The sequence below is a fragment of the Nelumbo nucifera genome, chromosome 2 (assembly GCF_055504915.1).
Source record: "Nelumbo nucifera cultivar China Antique chromosome 2, China Antique-T2T, whole genome shotgun sequence".
Taxonomy (NCBI): domain Eukaryota; kingdom Viridiplantae; phylum Streptophyta; class Magnoliopsida; order Proteales; family Nelumbonaceae; genus Nelumbo; species Nelumbo nucifera.
In genome coordinates, this window is record NC_142650.1 from 36,680,351 (window position 1) to 36,697,195 (window position 16,845).

General features: G+C 29.7%; 1 long non-coding RNA gene across 1 annotated transcript; it reads right to left on the minus strand.

Annotated features, from left to right (window-relative positions):
- Window positions 1-335: 335 nt before the first annotated feature.
- On the minus strand, window positions 336-1,193 carry LOC148802109 (uncharacterized). Its single transcript, XR_016082184.1, has 3 exons — window positions 871-1,193; window positions 698-799; window positions 336-601 (listed from the first exon to the last, which is right to left on the minus strand). It is a non-coding gene; the product is annotated as an uncharacterized LOC148802109 (long non-coding RNA).
- Between the last annotated feature and the right edge of the window lie 15,652 nt (window positions 1,194-16,845).

The window sequence follows — 16,845 nt, forward strand, 5'->3', positions numbered from 1 at the left end:
AGATGGTTGCATTGGATCAAATCCAAGTAATCATGGAATGACCTGTGTATTTTTGTAGCCAGGGGTGCAATATTCCAATCGAATCAAATTGTACTTCAGCATATCTTGACTTCAACTAAAATCCTCTTATATTTAAATTCAAGGTCGAGTGTGGTTTGAAAAAAAAAATATAATTTTATTTTATATATTTATAGCAGCTATGCTGGTGAATTTTGAAACTGAATATTTATCAGTTGAAATCGAATTTGAAAAACTGACTGAAGTTATCCTTATATCCGAACTCAAATACCCCTATCACATGCCTTATATATAGAGATGTTAATTTCTCTCTCCAATGAATATTTTTGTACTTAATTGTTTTATTTCACGAAAAAATATTCCTAATACAAAATTGCAAATGAGGGTTAAAACAGTGTGAACACGGGCTTGCCATGAGGAAAGCCGATCTCCTCTAATTCCATCACACTACTCCTGCAACACATGCAGGGGTAATTGGATAATGTCATAATGATGATGATGACTCATGGACCTCTTCCAAGTGCAGTGTAGAACATGAATGCCAGCCCAAGAAACAATTCCATTAGGAAAACCAGGGTTGAATCTGCTACAAACAAAGTAAGTGTATAATGGGCTACAGATTGAATATGTATAAGTAGTAATGGGGCTATAATATGAACCCAAATCAGAGTGAGCTCACCAGAATCTATACAAGTCCCTACTTGCATGGATCGCTGGCGTCCGTGTTTATTCTTCTTTGGATCATGTAGCCATTTGTGTACAAGGCTTGTTTGTAGCAGACCTGGAGTGAAGAAAATCAAATCAAACCAAAGCAAAATCTTGTTTTACTTAGGACATGAGTGATGAGCTTACCCTTTCCCGAGTCTGAATTTCCTACACTTCATCTTCTACGTACATTTGTATTCAAACTATGATAAGTGTCCCATGACATGTGTATATATTCTCCTAAGAATAGGTAGTTGAAGGGAAAAAAACAAAAAGAGAAAAAAAAAAAAGTGTAGGAAATCGAACCCAAGTTAATTTACTCACCCATTCATCTGATCTAGGTTGAGTTTGATGAGAGTGCAGTTATGATTGAATATATATGAAAATGGATTCAGGACTATTAGAAAAATAAGCTGATGTGAATAAATGCAACTATAAGAAATCTTGAATATGCCTTGTTCCTCAAAAGAAAATTTGATTGCAATTGGAGGGCCTTGGTGGAGTTTCCTTGTGGAACCCTCCTTGCTTTTTTATCTCTAGATTTATTTTTTCCATTCCCTCATTTTAAGTATTTCTTTTTTTGGTAGAATCATTTTAAGTATGATGCTATGTAATGATAATTACTTTCCACTCAAAGCATCAAATGACCTCATTACTCTCAATCCCACAGCTTTTACATCTCTCTCTCTCTCTTACAGTAGAATGGTCAACAAACGACAAGTGTCTTGTTATAGTTGGTTCCTTAATCAAAGAAAAGCTTGCCCACTAAAAGGACCTAATGCCTTTTCACTATCTCTCCAATAATTGTAGGGCATTGAGAAACCATGATTCAAACAGATCCTTAATTTTTCAGGCAAGTATTCCTGGATCAACCCATGGCCCCATTTATAAGGATCTCTCAACCCACTTTGTGGCTTCATAAGAACATAGCCTCCCTCCTTTTATCCCCTCTTCGCATTCAAATTAAGTTTGAAGTCAAGAAAAGCTCTCTTAGTGGTTGATATTGATGGAAAATTATGGGGCATGAGGGGTCCATTCCTCTTTTCACTAATGCAAGCCACCCACCTGGTATATAGATACTCATGGCACCAAGGTCAAAGCTTTAAGCAACACTATCTTATAGATCCAAACACCTCCCACCCCCCAAGAAAGAAAGAAAGGAAAAGTTAAAGGCTTTGGTAGCTTCTTGCACTCAAAGGTAGTAGACTTTCCAGCTTCTTCTTTTCCCACACCTTTTCAGTTTAGAATAAAGAAAGTGGTATTTTGCTTTATGAGAAGATAAATTAGGTCTGAGAAGCATCAATCAATCAAGGATGACCTTTGGTTTTCTTTACAAAAGAAAGAAAAAGGGTTGTATTATTTTTAAGAAAAAGAAAGAAACTATTACACAAAAGTAAGAATTTGATAGCAAATTTTCTTCAACAAGGACAACTGGGAGATGCTTCATGAGGCTTGTTCAGAGCAACATGGCATCATTTCTCTTTAGCTTTTAGACTTCCAGAATCCTTAGAACTTACCCACAATAGAAACACTTGGAACAAGGGAAGTAAAAATAATCCTCTTCCACTAATAGTGTATATATGTTTCTTTTCTTATTAAGTACTAATATAGACACTGTTAGACATATTAAATGGCCAAACTTTACACCTAAGCATTCAACTACTAAGAAAAATAACTTTCCAAGATTGACAAACCCTAATGGTTGCATAAAATAAATGAATCAATAGTATACCAGATCATAAAACTTTCATTACTGGATTGCACTTTTAAGGTTCAGTTAAGCCATAAAGCAGGTTTCTTAATGTGTTTTAAAAAGTCAAGACAAACCACCTAAAGATCATATATATTATCTGATCTGGTCAAGACCTTTAACTTGGTTCAAGCCTTTGGCTTGGAAAATTTGAAATTCAAAAACTTAGGGTGGGGGGGTATTTGTCAATACAATTTTGCTGACATGGCTTTTTTTTTTGCTTTGAAAATCTAAACCATACATATTAGTGAACACCCCTTAACTGATGCGTATGTTTCAATGTTTATTGACAATTGCTACAAGTATTACCTCTAGCTAGTAGCTACTATTTATTGGCTGGGGTATAGTAGCTGTTATAGTTAAGTATTAATTATAGAAAGACATGTTCTTGGCACATGGTGAGTGTGAGACTTCAATTCAAAATCTACTTCTTTAATTAGCTTTGTCAACCAAATTGTGTAATACTTATCCAGTTTCTTTAATTTGCTGGATAAAATAAAGAAAAAAAAATAGGAAAACAAGAAAAATGTACGGCTAAGGTTCAAAAATCATTTAACATTTATCATCAAAAGAAATATGGGGGATTATCTAGAAATATAGTATAGATATGTTCATTATCACATAATACTACTGTAAAGAATATGCATCTATGCAAATAAATATTAATTTTTAATCATATATGATATATGGTATTTTGGATTATAACTTTTAGATCCTGAATAAAAATCAAAGCAAATATCTATTTTATATAATATAGAAGTTAAACAAAATTTTATTTATTTATGTATTTTTTACAAAGTAGCTGAAGTGTTGCTACAGATTGCTTAAGCTAACACTTGTCTAACATGGTGACAAGAAAACAAAAGTGTAGGTGTTTCATCTCATTTACACACTTTTGGTCCAAACTGTAGTCACAATAGTTCCCTAACTTAAAATTGAAGGACCATGCATTAATAATGGATTGAATTCAATAGCAGTCACAACCTTAACTGACTTTCATAAATATATCTATGGTCAGAACTTACCATGTATTTTCAACTTCAATTAATCCAACTTGGTTGGCAATTGTTGTACCTATCAGAGAGAGAGAGAGACTAATACCTTATTGTCTTGCCCCCTGAAGGGACTCAAAATTTAAAGGTCACCCTAATGACAAGACCTTAGGTCCACCCTAATTTATAATACAATAAAGGGCTCTAAAAAGTAGGCAGAGGCATTGCCATTGTTTGTGGGTGCAAGAGTTTACAAATTATTAATGAAATTAGGGAGCATAAGGGACAAAAAACCGTATATCCAAAGCTAATTGATTAAAATATAGTAAGCACAAGGAGTTGTCAATATGTTATTCTACATGTGAAAAAAGCATATGAAGCCAAAAGAATATTAAGAAAAGTGGGACAATCCCTTCTTTTTTCTCAAGGATCCCACCTCATAAGGAAATAAATAAATAAATTTAGAGAGAAAAAACAAGCTACAAAGCTTAGAACTTACTTGTGTTGGGTTTTGTCAAACGGAATAATGTTAATCTGTTTTGGCTAGATTGTCATCGTCTTGTATGGTCCTATGAAGAATCTCTTCCTTTCAGATTCATATAAATCAATAAACATGTGATGATCTGACCTTACAGCAATAAGCCATGCAGTAGATACAAGTTGATTTGTTGTTCTTTGATTGATTTGCCACCTAGACCTAAAGATTTACTTTTCTTCACGTTGATATTTTAGTTGATTAGGAACAAATGGGTAGTCGAGTTGGGCTCAAATAGGCTTCAGCTACATGGAGGAATCATGTGACTAGTCCAAATCTTCTATATGAGAGGAGACGTCAGCCCATTTTTGTTGGCATTTTTGTTCATTGAATGTAAGCAATCAAAGCTTCCATTTTCAAATTTGAATTAATACTCCTAAAAGGGTTCAGTTTGATTCATGGATAGAGATTTCCAGATTAAAAATTGCTACATGAAAAGTGGGAGAGAGAAGCATTTTTCACTGAGGCCCATTGAACTCCCGATTTATCTGCACATGGAAATTTTAATGCATGGTTGTTTAGACTTGGTGGCCTTAATAGCAAATCACTTCCTTAGGCTTCATTTGGAAGGAGTACAAATATAAATATGTAGAGCGCAAAATCTTTTATTTTATATTATTTTGTATATATTTATACTGTGCATATTTGTATTTATACTATTCCAAATTGAGCCTTTGTGCAGTGTGAATTTCATTTGCACTGGCATATATGCAAGGGAGTGAGGATGCAAATTCTGGTTTATTTGCTTCAGATTTGATTTTGTTTTATTTATTTGTGATAAATAAAATACCAACTCAAATGATGTGGTACCCACCATATATGAAAGAGAATAGAGTTAGGAGGGGGATTATTTGTTCTGGAGTGTATTGGAAGTAAGATACTGCGGTCCCCTCTTTATATGAGGGAAAATTGAGGTAGGAGGAAGTGGTGCAAATTTTGTATTTGATTCAGATTTGCATTGCAAACAAACAGAACTTTAATAATAGTGATGATGATACCAAAAAGAGGAAACTTGTACTTTTTCCTTTTAAGTTACTACCGATACCCAATTGTATAATAGGCAGTTTGGAAACATATTGCTAGGTAAGGCTTGACCTGTAAATTAACTCTCAAGTTAGTTTCCCATGTAAATTAATTCTCATCAGTTTACTGTTTAAATGGTTTTCTTCTTCTTCTTCTAGGGGTCTCACTGTCTCAGAGAATCATCTGCCCTGGTTCAATGGTTTCATTTTCCAGCTTGATGGGCTCTGTCAATGAATGTTGAAACTTAAATGTAAAATATCAATGACTCTAAAAGTTGATATATATCGTATATAGGATACACACTAATATACATATTGCAATATTTTGAACCATGCATGCTACCCCTAAATAGATTAAGTTGTGAACTACAAGCCATGAGAATTGCATAAATCATGCATAGATCATGACCAAAGGAATATTGCAATAAGGGAATCAATGACCTAACTGATATGAGTGAATGATTGATCATGGATTAATACAATATAGATTCAAGTCATACTTTAAGACAAAATGTGGCATAGATCCAATGTTCTAGACTAGTCTCTCACTCTCTCTCAAGACGGTCCACATCACCATGTCTCTCCTTGTTCCAAACCCCCTTTACCAATTTTCTGTTTTTTTTTTGAATTATTATTTTTTAATTTCACATAATTATCCATTAAAGCGATAAGGAAATAACGTAGGCTTAAATATTTCTAACAACCTTAAAGAAAGAGGGATTTGCTTTTCTAATGTTTAGTCAAGTGGCACCACTTTCCCCCACTTTCTCCTAAATTGTCTCTAATTCCTATTTATCTCTAAAATTATTTCTCACTCCTATTTATTTCTTAAATTTTATCTAATTTAGTAGAGAGATTCTCTCCAAAACTATCTCTAATTCCTATTTATCATCTCCCCCACTTTTTATCTACATCTATCTAAAGAAAGTTTCAATTAATAAAATTCATAGATTTAATAATATTCATATTATTCATAGTTCTATATTTTTACAAAATTCATCGTGAAATTATGTAGTACAATATAAATTATAATTTTACGAATTATTAAATTTAAGTGTTATTCAAACAATAAAAACAAAACAGTATTTAAATATTTTAACAACTAAATATCTTAAATAACAAAACATTAAAAATAGATAAATAATTATATAATAGAATATTTAATATTACATATAACTTTAAAAGTAAATAATATCCAAATAACGAAAAATTTAACATGACTGCATTTTAGATAGTTAAAATAATGAAATTATGTAATATATTTAAAAATTTCTTACAAGTAGAAAAATAATTAGGGTAAAATACAAAAACCTCCCTTGAGTTTTCTAACAATCATAAAAACCTCCCCTGTGTTTTCGCTTTAACAAAAACCTCCCCTGTACTTTTTAGAAAACATGCAACTACCTCCCTTTCTTAGTTGAAAAGCCAATTTAATGTGATTGTTTTTTTCTAAATGCTTATTTTGCCCTTATTCCTTGATGTAGATTTATTAAAATATCCTTCAAAACACTATTTTTTTTTCTCGAGAACTCAGGACTAGAGTTGCTGGTCTTCTCTCATGTAAAAGACAAAAATTTCCTTACTTGTTGATTAAATTTTCAAAGCATGCCCCTCGTCATCACCCATGATCTCCATCATACATTATGTATTCTTCTTCTTCGTCCTTTCATTTGCCCTCCATTAGAGATGTTTGCACCAGAAAGAAAAAGCAAAGTTACGATTTTATTCGTTTTTAGTATTATTGGATGGATGGCTCAGGGATGTAAGTATAATGTATGCATTATTAATGAAAGGCGTGTGTAGTGGAATCACTCTGTATTTATTTGATTTTGATATTTATTTCTCTATCCGAACCAAATATGTGTAGAGGAGCTATCATCTCCGATTTCATTGATGTGAAGCATAGTCATAATTTGGCGTTGCAAGACCTCTAATCGGAATTTGACACCACCTCCAATCTCATGGGCTTCGACTTCAGCAACAAAGATGATTCTTCTTCTTCTTCGACCGATCAACCGAGCAAAGGTGAGAATCATCTTCTAAACAGGTAGACTTTGGTTGGTTTTGAGAGTTTTTAACAGCAAAATGCATTTTCTCTTGGAAAGTAGGAAGTGGTGATAAGACTAAAAAAAGGGGCATAGTTGGAGCAGATCAAAGCAAGGGTAAAAACAGCCAGAAAGAATATTTACAGGTTGGTCCAAAGCTAGAACAAATACTTATGCTAATGGACGTTGTAGTCGTTAGAATACGCCATCTATTAGAGAAATGACAAAGCTAGTTTCTGAAGCTTGGTGTCAAGGCTTGTGGTTGCAATGGTTTGTCTTATACTCTCAATTACACGGATAATTCAAAATTTTTTAATTTCATCTATATGTGTTAATTTGATTATGGTGTTCTAAATTTTGACGAAACATTGATTACAGAGCACAGGGGGATTTAGATTTTGCTTGAAAAGTATAAAAGATGCTCGAAGCATAGAGGGGATTTAGATCTTCATTACTGCCTACCAGAAGCACAGAAGATCCTTGATTACATAGAACTTGATCTCCAAAAATTCTACTCAAATGCTTTTGTTTACTACAATGGTGGGCTCCATACCGTTGCCAATCCACTAAAACATTTTCACCACACGCTAAGGAGACTCTAGAATTGATTAAGGCGATGGGTATGCGATGGATATGGCAAACAAAAAACAGTGAAACAAACTTGAGAAAGAGAAGGCTGGCATGGGTATGCGATGGATTTGGTTCTCAGTTCTCAGAAGAAAATAAACAGTGTTTTGGAGGGAATTTTAATAAATTTATATCTAAATAGATAGACATAAGGGCAAAATAGGCATTTTCAAAAAACAAGCACATTAAATCGGCTTTTCAACCGAGGAAGGGAGGTGGTTGCATGTTTTCTAAAAAGTACAGTGGAGGTTTCTATTAAAATGAAAACACAAGGGAGGTTTTTATGATTGTCAGAAAATTCAGGGGAGGTTTTTTTTACCCAAATAATTATAATAGATTTCATATTATTCATATTAACAATAATTTAATATTTTACAAAATTAATAATGAATTATGTAATAATAGTACTAATTATCATTTTATGGATTATTAAATTTAATAAATAATTAATATCTTAAAATTTTAAATAATAATATTATTTAAATAACTAAATGATACTGTAAATAACTAATTTCACTTATATAAATTAATAACTATAGAAAACAACTTTCAAAAAATTAATATTTATTAGTAATTATTTTACAATAATAGTGTATATTCAGTATATATTTTTATATACTAAAATTAATATTTATTGCATTTCAGTAATTATTTATTGTATTTTTTGATAAATATGTTTTCAATAATTATTTATAAATCTATATTTGTGTTGTTATTTAACAGAAAATTGTCAATAATTATTGGAGATTAAGCAACTATAATTTAACTTTTGAAATTTAACTTATTGTATTTTTGTTATAAATTTATTTTTAGTAATTATGTATTGTTTATAATTTATTGATTAATTTTTATTAGAGATTAAACTATAATTTGATATTACACTATTTATTGACTAATTTAACATACTTTCAGTATTTGTAGTATTTTTAATTTTTGTATTTTTATTAAATATCTATTGTATTTCCTATAAATTTGTTTTCAATAATTGTGTTTTTTTCTATAAATTTTGGAGATTAAACTATCATTATTTATTAGTGATTAGACTCTTAATTTAATAAAGAATTTCTTTAGTCAATAAAAAAATGAAAATTCGCCACAAGAAAACAAAAATCATTACATCAAAAAGAAAAAAAATGAAAAGGCTAGGCTGTATCAAAGGAATTTGGTTTCATTTTGGTTGACATCATTTGAAACAGGAATTTCAACTGAACAAGGCTTTAAGGCTTAGCTAATGGTTAGCTATCCATCTCCTCATGTAGACATATTATTGTAAACCAAGCACATGGTATACGAAGCAATGCTAAGCAATTATTTTCTTATTTACTTTTCACGTGGGCTTGTCGCCCCCAACCTTTAATTTTTCTTCAAACCTGAGATTAGACATGTAGCAACTTTGATAGCAAATTTGAAAATGATTTTCATAACAATGTTTCTAATTTATTGGCCCAGAGACCAATTTCATTCAACAAACTCAGTTTACATTTAATTTGGCAGTTCTGTAGGCTAGAAAACCATTGGTTAATACGAAAAGATGTTGAGCAAGAGTGAGCAATAATGTTTGGCACCATATTAATATGTCAAACCATGTATGATGACCGAGATTGGAGGAGTTTCCTGCAATTGCAATTGGGGATGATTAGAGGGCTGATTGGTACCAGTGGCATTTCAAGTATAAAAGCCACCACATCACCATATATATATATATATACCTATATATAAGTGTTTTGAGTTTAATGGTCAATTTTCTATTTGGTTTCTGGAGTTATTTTGAGTTAAAAAAGTCATAAAATACTTTGCATAAAAATCCATTCTAGGGGTTGTTAACATCAATTTGATATATGTTTTCTGCTTTGGGACGAATCAAAATCTAAACACCCAAAAAAAAACTCTCTTCACCAAAGATTCAATCACAGATAGTGGTGTTTTAAGTATAAATGACGTTTTAACTCAACATTACATGTCCAAACACCAGCAGTGCCACAGACAACTCGGTGGTGATTCTAAAGAATTCACCAATAGGAGATGGATAATAGCGAGTTGGCCGGATCACCCGCCAACAGAACAGCTTCTGACACCCTACCAACTTGATCTGACACCGTACATCTTGCTATAAAAATTGAGGCCCACCATAAAAGTGGGACCCACCATGTATGAGATGTGCGGTGTTAGGCATTGTTGAGAGGGTGTTTGAACCTATTTTGTTGGTGGGTGATCCCGACTCATGTAATAGCCCTGGTGTCTCCAATAATAATGCTTTAGAGATGAGTTGGTGGGTTAAAATTAATCTGTCTATGCTATCATGAGACATTGTAATAAATTTATACTATACATAAAAGTGCGCATGCAATGTGGAACTTATTTTGGATTAAAATTATCCTCTATTTCTTTGTTTGAAAAGGGTATAAAAGTCATTTTATTATAACTTTAATGTCAGCTTTAATGGCTGTTAAAATGATCATATTTGTATATATTTAATCAATCTCTAATTGTAAGGATGGAAAATGTAACTTTAATTATTACTTTCCACCTCATTTAATCCCCTCTCATTGAGTCTTATATTTAAAGTATTATATCCCATTTTCTCTTATTAAATCCTATATTTTTAAGTTATTTTTCACTAATAAATGCTATTAATTAGATATATAACAATATTTTTAACAATATAAACCCATATATTTTAAAAGTAACTCAAAAACAAAACCATTCTTTATCGATTGGTGGCTAAGCAATTCAACCATTTAAATCAAATTGATCAACCTATTAAGTCATAGTTAGGTAATAAAACTTTTGAAATAGAAATAAATATAGAAAATTATAAAAAATGTAGAAAAACATTAGACACAATTATGAAATTTTTATTAATCAAATTAAAAAATAAGTGTAATAAACAAGAATTATTTTTAATGATAATGAACATTAAATACATAATTTAGGACTAATAGAAAAATGAAATATAAAAATTAATAATAAATAGTTCAACTTTTTTGTTATATGTGTGAACCTTTAATGCCATAAGTAAATAATAAAATATAATAAAAATAAATATACAAAAATAAAAAATACATAAATTTTTTGCAAAAAAAAGCATTCAAGTACATGTATAATATCATATATTTATCATATTAAAAACAAAGTAAGTGCGACACATCAAAATTATTTTTACACACAAAAATACAAAACAATTATAGAAAAAATTGAACACATCTATAATTCTATATTTACACTACTATTAAAAATAAAAATAAAGATTGTGAAACTTTCTTTTGACTAAAATCAAGGTTTTAAAAACCAATCAGGAAACAAATCCACTTTGGCTTCCAATTTCTAAGTCAGTAGTTCAACTGTCCAATTTGAGCAGGTGAAATCGGTAAAATGTAAAATAAAATGTAACTTTTTATTCTGACATTAGATTAGGATTAGGTTAAAGTCCACAGTACGTATATATACATTATTGTGAGAGGGGAGTGTGAGACTTTGAGAATGAGGCAATTGGTTAAAGCTGAGAAGAAGAAGAAGAAGGAACCACCGGCGACGGTTATCTCCATGTTCATCATTACTATCCCTACAACATCGTTTGCCCTCTTCTTACATCTCTCTTATCTCTCTAAATCTCTCACATCCTAGATTGTTTGCTTCATTTGTATATCTCGGATTTTCAATATAAGATCAATGCTTAATCTCTCATTTCTTGCTTCGATTTTTCGATTTGAAATAAAAAGAATTAATTTGAAACCCTATTTTAAAAGAAATAAAAAGAATTAATTTGAAAGCAACCCAAGAACTGTTAACCAGGTCGAACATTTTAATGGTTAAATCATTCGGGTTAGCAATTCTCTAACCATTTCAATAGTTTTTTTTGTAAAATAGCGATTCAGGGCCAAAACGGAACTAGTGACCTAATCAATTCCTTGGCCAAATGGTTTGAGTGTCTAGTTTGGTCTGATTTTTAAAACAGTAACTAAAATACTCATTTTTGAATTTAGTCTATATTTAATTGTAAGGCTTAAATTGTAAATTGAACTACCACTTTTCACCTTATTAAATTGTCTCTATTTAAACCTTACATTTTTTGATAAATGAACAAAAGAAAATAGGTACACCAAAAATATGAAACACTATACAAAGAAGAGTCTACCCAAGCTAGTAGGCCTGTCAATGATACTTAAAGCTTCACAATTATATCTGATTATCACATATTTGGATGAGGTGTTTATGTAATCAGATTTGGATTTTGCAATGTGCATCTGATTAATTATAAAAAACAAAAAATATAAAAAATTAAAATAAAAAATACATAAAGTTTATAGAAAATTTTGTATATTTTATTATTATAATTATCATAATCTAGAGTTGCCACGTGCAAAGCATGTGCAAACTTACTAGTACTTATAAAAAAAGAAAGAATAGATTAAGCTAAATTTATTTCTATTTATTATATGACTTTTAATACAATTCCTCTTTTATGAACTTCTTTTATTTTTATTTTATATTTGCAATTTACTTTAACTCCTTGATTTATATTGGTTGAAGGAAAAAATATGCCCCATTTACTATTAAGTAAATATGTTTTAATTCATTTTTCAAAAGAAATTAATTGTTAAATGCGTTTCACATAATTTTTATTGTTACTTCTTCACTAACCATAAATACATAATAAACACTTGCTTGCCTTTAACTTACTGTCATAAAGATTAAGCCTAGTAAAAGATATACTAGGCCATTGAGGAAGTTAATTTAGGCATGCCTCACCACTTCCTTTTCCATTTGTAACCCTTTTAAACTATGGTTTCATGAGTTTGCAACATAAGTATGGGCGCCTTAAAACAAACTAGTTTTGAAGGCTCCTTTAGGGGATTGCGGGTTCTGCGGCTTCTTTTGCAATAGATAAATTTGGAAGATTCATTGGGGCCAAAGTTTGGAAAGAGTAGAAATACAAATATGTATAGTACAAACACATACTAACCTTCTTCTTTTTTCTTTTTTATAATGCTGAAGAAGCAGAAGCATAGAGTACTAGAGTGCAAGTGAGGACCCTACAACTTGCTCTCCATCTGGCTTGGGATATAGTGATCAGGCTCTGTTTGGTTTGTACAATGGGAAGAGAAAAATTGGGATATTCTTGAATATTCTTTTCTTCTCATGTTTGTTTTGTGGAATGTCATGAGATGAGATGGGAAGAAGGTGGAATTAAAGATCTCAACTTTTGTGATGTAGAATCCCACCATTTTGGTGGGAAACTAGTGAGAAAGAAGGGGGAAACTTTGTTTAACAGAAAACACCACATTGTAGCGATTTTAAGCAAGGTTTCTAAAACCGATCCGGAGAATGAACTGGTGAGGGGTCCAGTTCCTAGGTCGAACAGCCAGCTCATTTTGACAAAAAAACTAAAAAAATAAAAAATGGTCAAAACTGTTTGAACGGTTTGAATGGTTAACTGCCTGGGTCAGTAGTTTGCTGACCAAAAATGGTCCAGTCCGGTTTTGAAAACCATGATTTTAAGAGTATAATGTTAGATGCATGACCCATTAGTAAATTCTTATTAATATATTGATAAAATAATTTAATTAATTAACTAATTACTAATATTAATTAATATCTAATTAATAATAAATTATTAAATAATAAAAATGTTAATTCATTAAAAATAATTAATAATATAAAATATAATTAATTAATTAATTTATAATAAATGTTAATAAAATAGAATTATTGAATAAAAATTAAATATTAATAAAAATAGTACTAATTAACAATTAATTAATTAATAATTGTTACTGGGACCAAGATTCCCACTTTTCTCTTTTGCAACCAAATAATGTAACTTGAAAAATCCTCACTCATTTTCCTTTCTCATCCCATCCCATCCCATCATTTCCCAACCCACCAAAATATTTCTTTGAATCAAACACAACCTTAAGAGGGATTGTAAAGTGGCACTTAAACTCATTGAAGATGATCATCGATCAGTAAAATGGATGAATTACAAAACCATTTTGGATGCTTGTGAACTGCAGAAATTTCAGCTTCTTAAGAATGATCTAGGACATCTCTCGAAAGGGTCATATTACACTTCAAAAGTGGCCACATGACTCAATTCTCAATACTTGGCATTATAGAAAATCAGTGGGTTCAAAATTTTATCCATATAAATCCATTATTAAAAGTGGTTGGGCATTTTTGTCTCATTTAAGTGTTGGAAACTTCCCCCCTAGGTGGGAAAGTTATTTACCCACCTAAGTGATACCTAGGAAAATAAACTTTCCCTAGTCCCCACATTAATCTAAAAAAAGAACAACATGGGATTCTTGGCCAATGGGAACCAAACCTTCCCCCCTCCTGAAATCCAAAAAAAAAAAAAAGAAAAAAAAAGAACACCCTCATCTATACAAAGCGGCCAACAAATTTTCTCCTTTTTTTGAATTTTTTATTTTTTATTCCATGTCATTTTCAAGACAACCAATGAGATGCACTTTCCCAATAACCTAAATAATCTCTTCTCCTAAAATTTCTCCTAAACTACCTCCCCATTATCCCCTACTTTCTCAAAAATTATCTCTAATTCCTATTTATCTTACAAATTATCTCTAATTCCTATTTATCTCCAAGATTATCTCTAATTTAGTAGAGCTTCTTTCCTAAATTATCTCTAATTCCTATTTATCCTCTCCCCTACTTTTTATCTATGTCTATCTTAGATTAAAAAATTAAGAATTATTTAAATATTCTAAGAAAATTATATATCAACTTGAAAATATCACGAAATTATGTACTAGAAATTTAAATTATGCTTTTCGGACTATCAACTTAAATGTTTTTTAAATATTTAAATAACCAAATACTTATCATAAGTAGATTTTAAATAGTCAAAATAATGAAATTATGTAATAAATTTAAAAAGTTTCTTCAAAGTAGAAAACTATTTGTAACAAAATATTGAAATTAATAGTAATTAAATATATTACAAAATTAATAATTAAATTATGTAATAATAGTATAAATTATGATTTTATGGATAATCAAATTCAATAAATAATTCATATTTTTAAAATTTAAATATTTTACATATTTTTAAGTATTTAAATAAATAATTAAATATTTTAAATAAAAAGTGTTTAACATAACTAGATTTTAAATAGTTAAAACAAAGAAATTATGTAATAAATTTAAAAAAAAAATCCTGAAAATTAGAAAAATAATTATAACATAATGTTGAAATTAATAATAATTTAATATTTTTACATAACATTGTAAATAACTAATTTCAATTATATCAAGTAATAATTCTAGAAAATAACTTTCAAAAAATAATATTTATTTTTAATAATTTTAAATTCCTAAACTGTATTTATTATATAATTATATATACTAAAACTAATATTTATTATATTTTAGAAATTATTTATTGTTTTTTGTGATAAATGTATTTTCAATGATTATGTATAAATTTATTTTGTTTTGCTATTTAACATAAAACTTTTAATAGGTATTGTACTTATTGTATTTTTTAAATTTATTTTGTTTTACTATCATTGAAATTTTTAAATTTAATTTATTGTACTTATTGTATTTATTATATTTTTGTTATAACTTATTGATTAAATTTTATTAGAAATTAAACTATTATTTGAGATTATACTATTTATTGACTATGCTAATATATTTTTAGTACTTATTGTACTTTTGTAATTATTGTATTTTTTTCATTATCAATATATTTTCAATAATTATGTATTTTTGCTATAAATTTTTAATAACTATTGGAGATTAAACTATTCTTATTTATCAAAGATGAGACTATTAATTTAGATGAAATTATGAGTGTCTGTGAGTTGGTTCGGTTCGGTCGTACGCTATTTGGCCAAGCAAATTGACTTGGTTAGGTTGGGGAGTTGGTCAGATAAAACTAATTTGACCTTTTCTAAAATCCAACCCACTCAAGTTGTACCGGTTTGGGTCAATTTTTTGGTTTGGTTAGTTGACTCAAAATATTTAAAATTAAAAATTTAATTTAATTTTAAAAAATACAGTGCAATTATTAAAAAGTAAATTTGAAAATTATCTTTATGATATAAAACATTTTAGACTAAGAAATTTGGGAAATTTCCCACTTTTTATATTAAAAATTATATTTAAAATATAAAATATTAATATATATCCCTGGTTAGGTCGTTCGATTTTGGTCGATTTACAAATGACCAAAGTGAAATTAATCCAACTTGCTGGTCGAATTGGAAAATTTTTTATTCAAAGCCAACCTAAAATATTAGAAAACCGAGCAACTCAAGTCGAGTTGATCGGGTTGGCCGGTTTCATCAGTTTGATGAATAAACCTAACTTAAATTAATTATTGTTATTTTTGTGTCATAAAAAATTATTAAAAGTAGTATATAAAATATGAATAATTATTAATTATTTAAAAATTTGAAAATATAAAACAATTGTATACTCTTATATGTTTCTATTAGGGTCATTTACTAGAACACACCTTTAGGGATGGCAATTTTCCCCATCCTCGACAGGGACCCAACTTCCTAGACCCGATGGGGCTAGGGATGGAGATTGTTTTGGCGGGGCGGGGGCGGGAGTAGGGATTAAGGAGTCCCCGTTGGGGTCAGGGTAGAGTGGGGACTGAGGTCCCCACTCTACCCCGACCCCGATTATATATATATATTAAATGTTATTTATAATAAATATACTATTATAATATTTATATTATATATATATATCAAAATATATTTAAAACATTATTTATAATTTAAAATTGTTATTTATTTTAAAAAATACTATTATCTGAAAACATTTTGGGGATTTAGGTCCTGACGGGGCCCATGGGGAACCCATTCCCATCGGGGACGGAGAATATGATTCCAACCCCGAACCTGCCTCGTTGCCATTCCTACCTTATAGTTTTCATTTTAGTAAGACATCCCATATATTTTACAACGTATTTATTTAATCAACATTTAATTAAGGAGTGTTTTTTTCTTTATAACTCTGAATTTCGATGCCTTAAGAGCATCATTTCAGGGTATTTTAAACATAAATAAAATTATTAAAAACATAAAAAATAATTTTATATTTTTACAAAATATATCACGAAATTATGTACTAAGAATTTAAATGATGTTCTTCTAGATTATCAATTTAAATT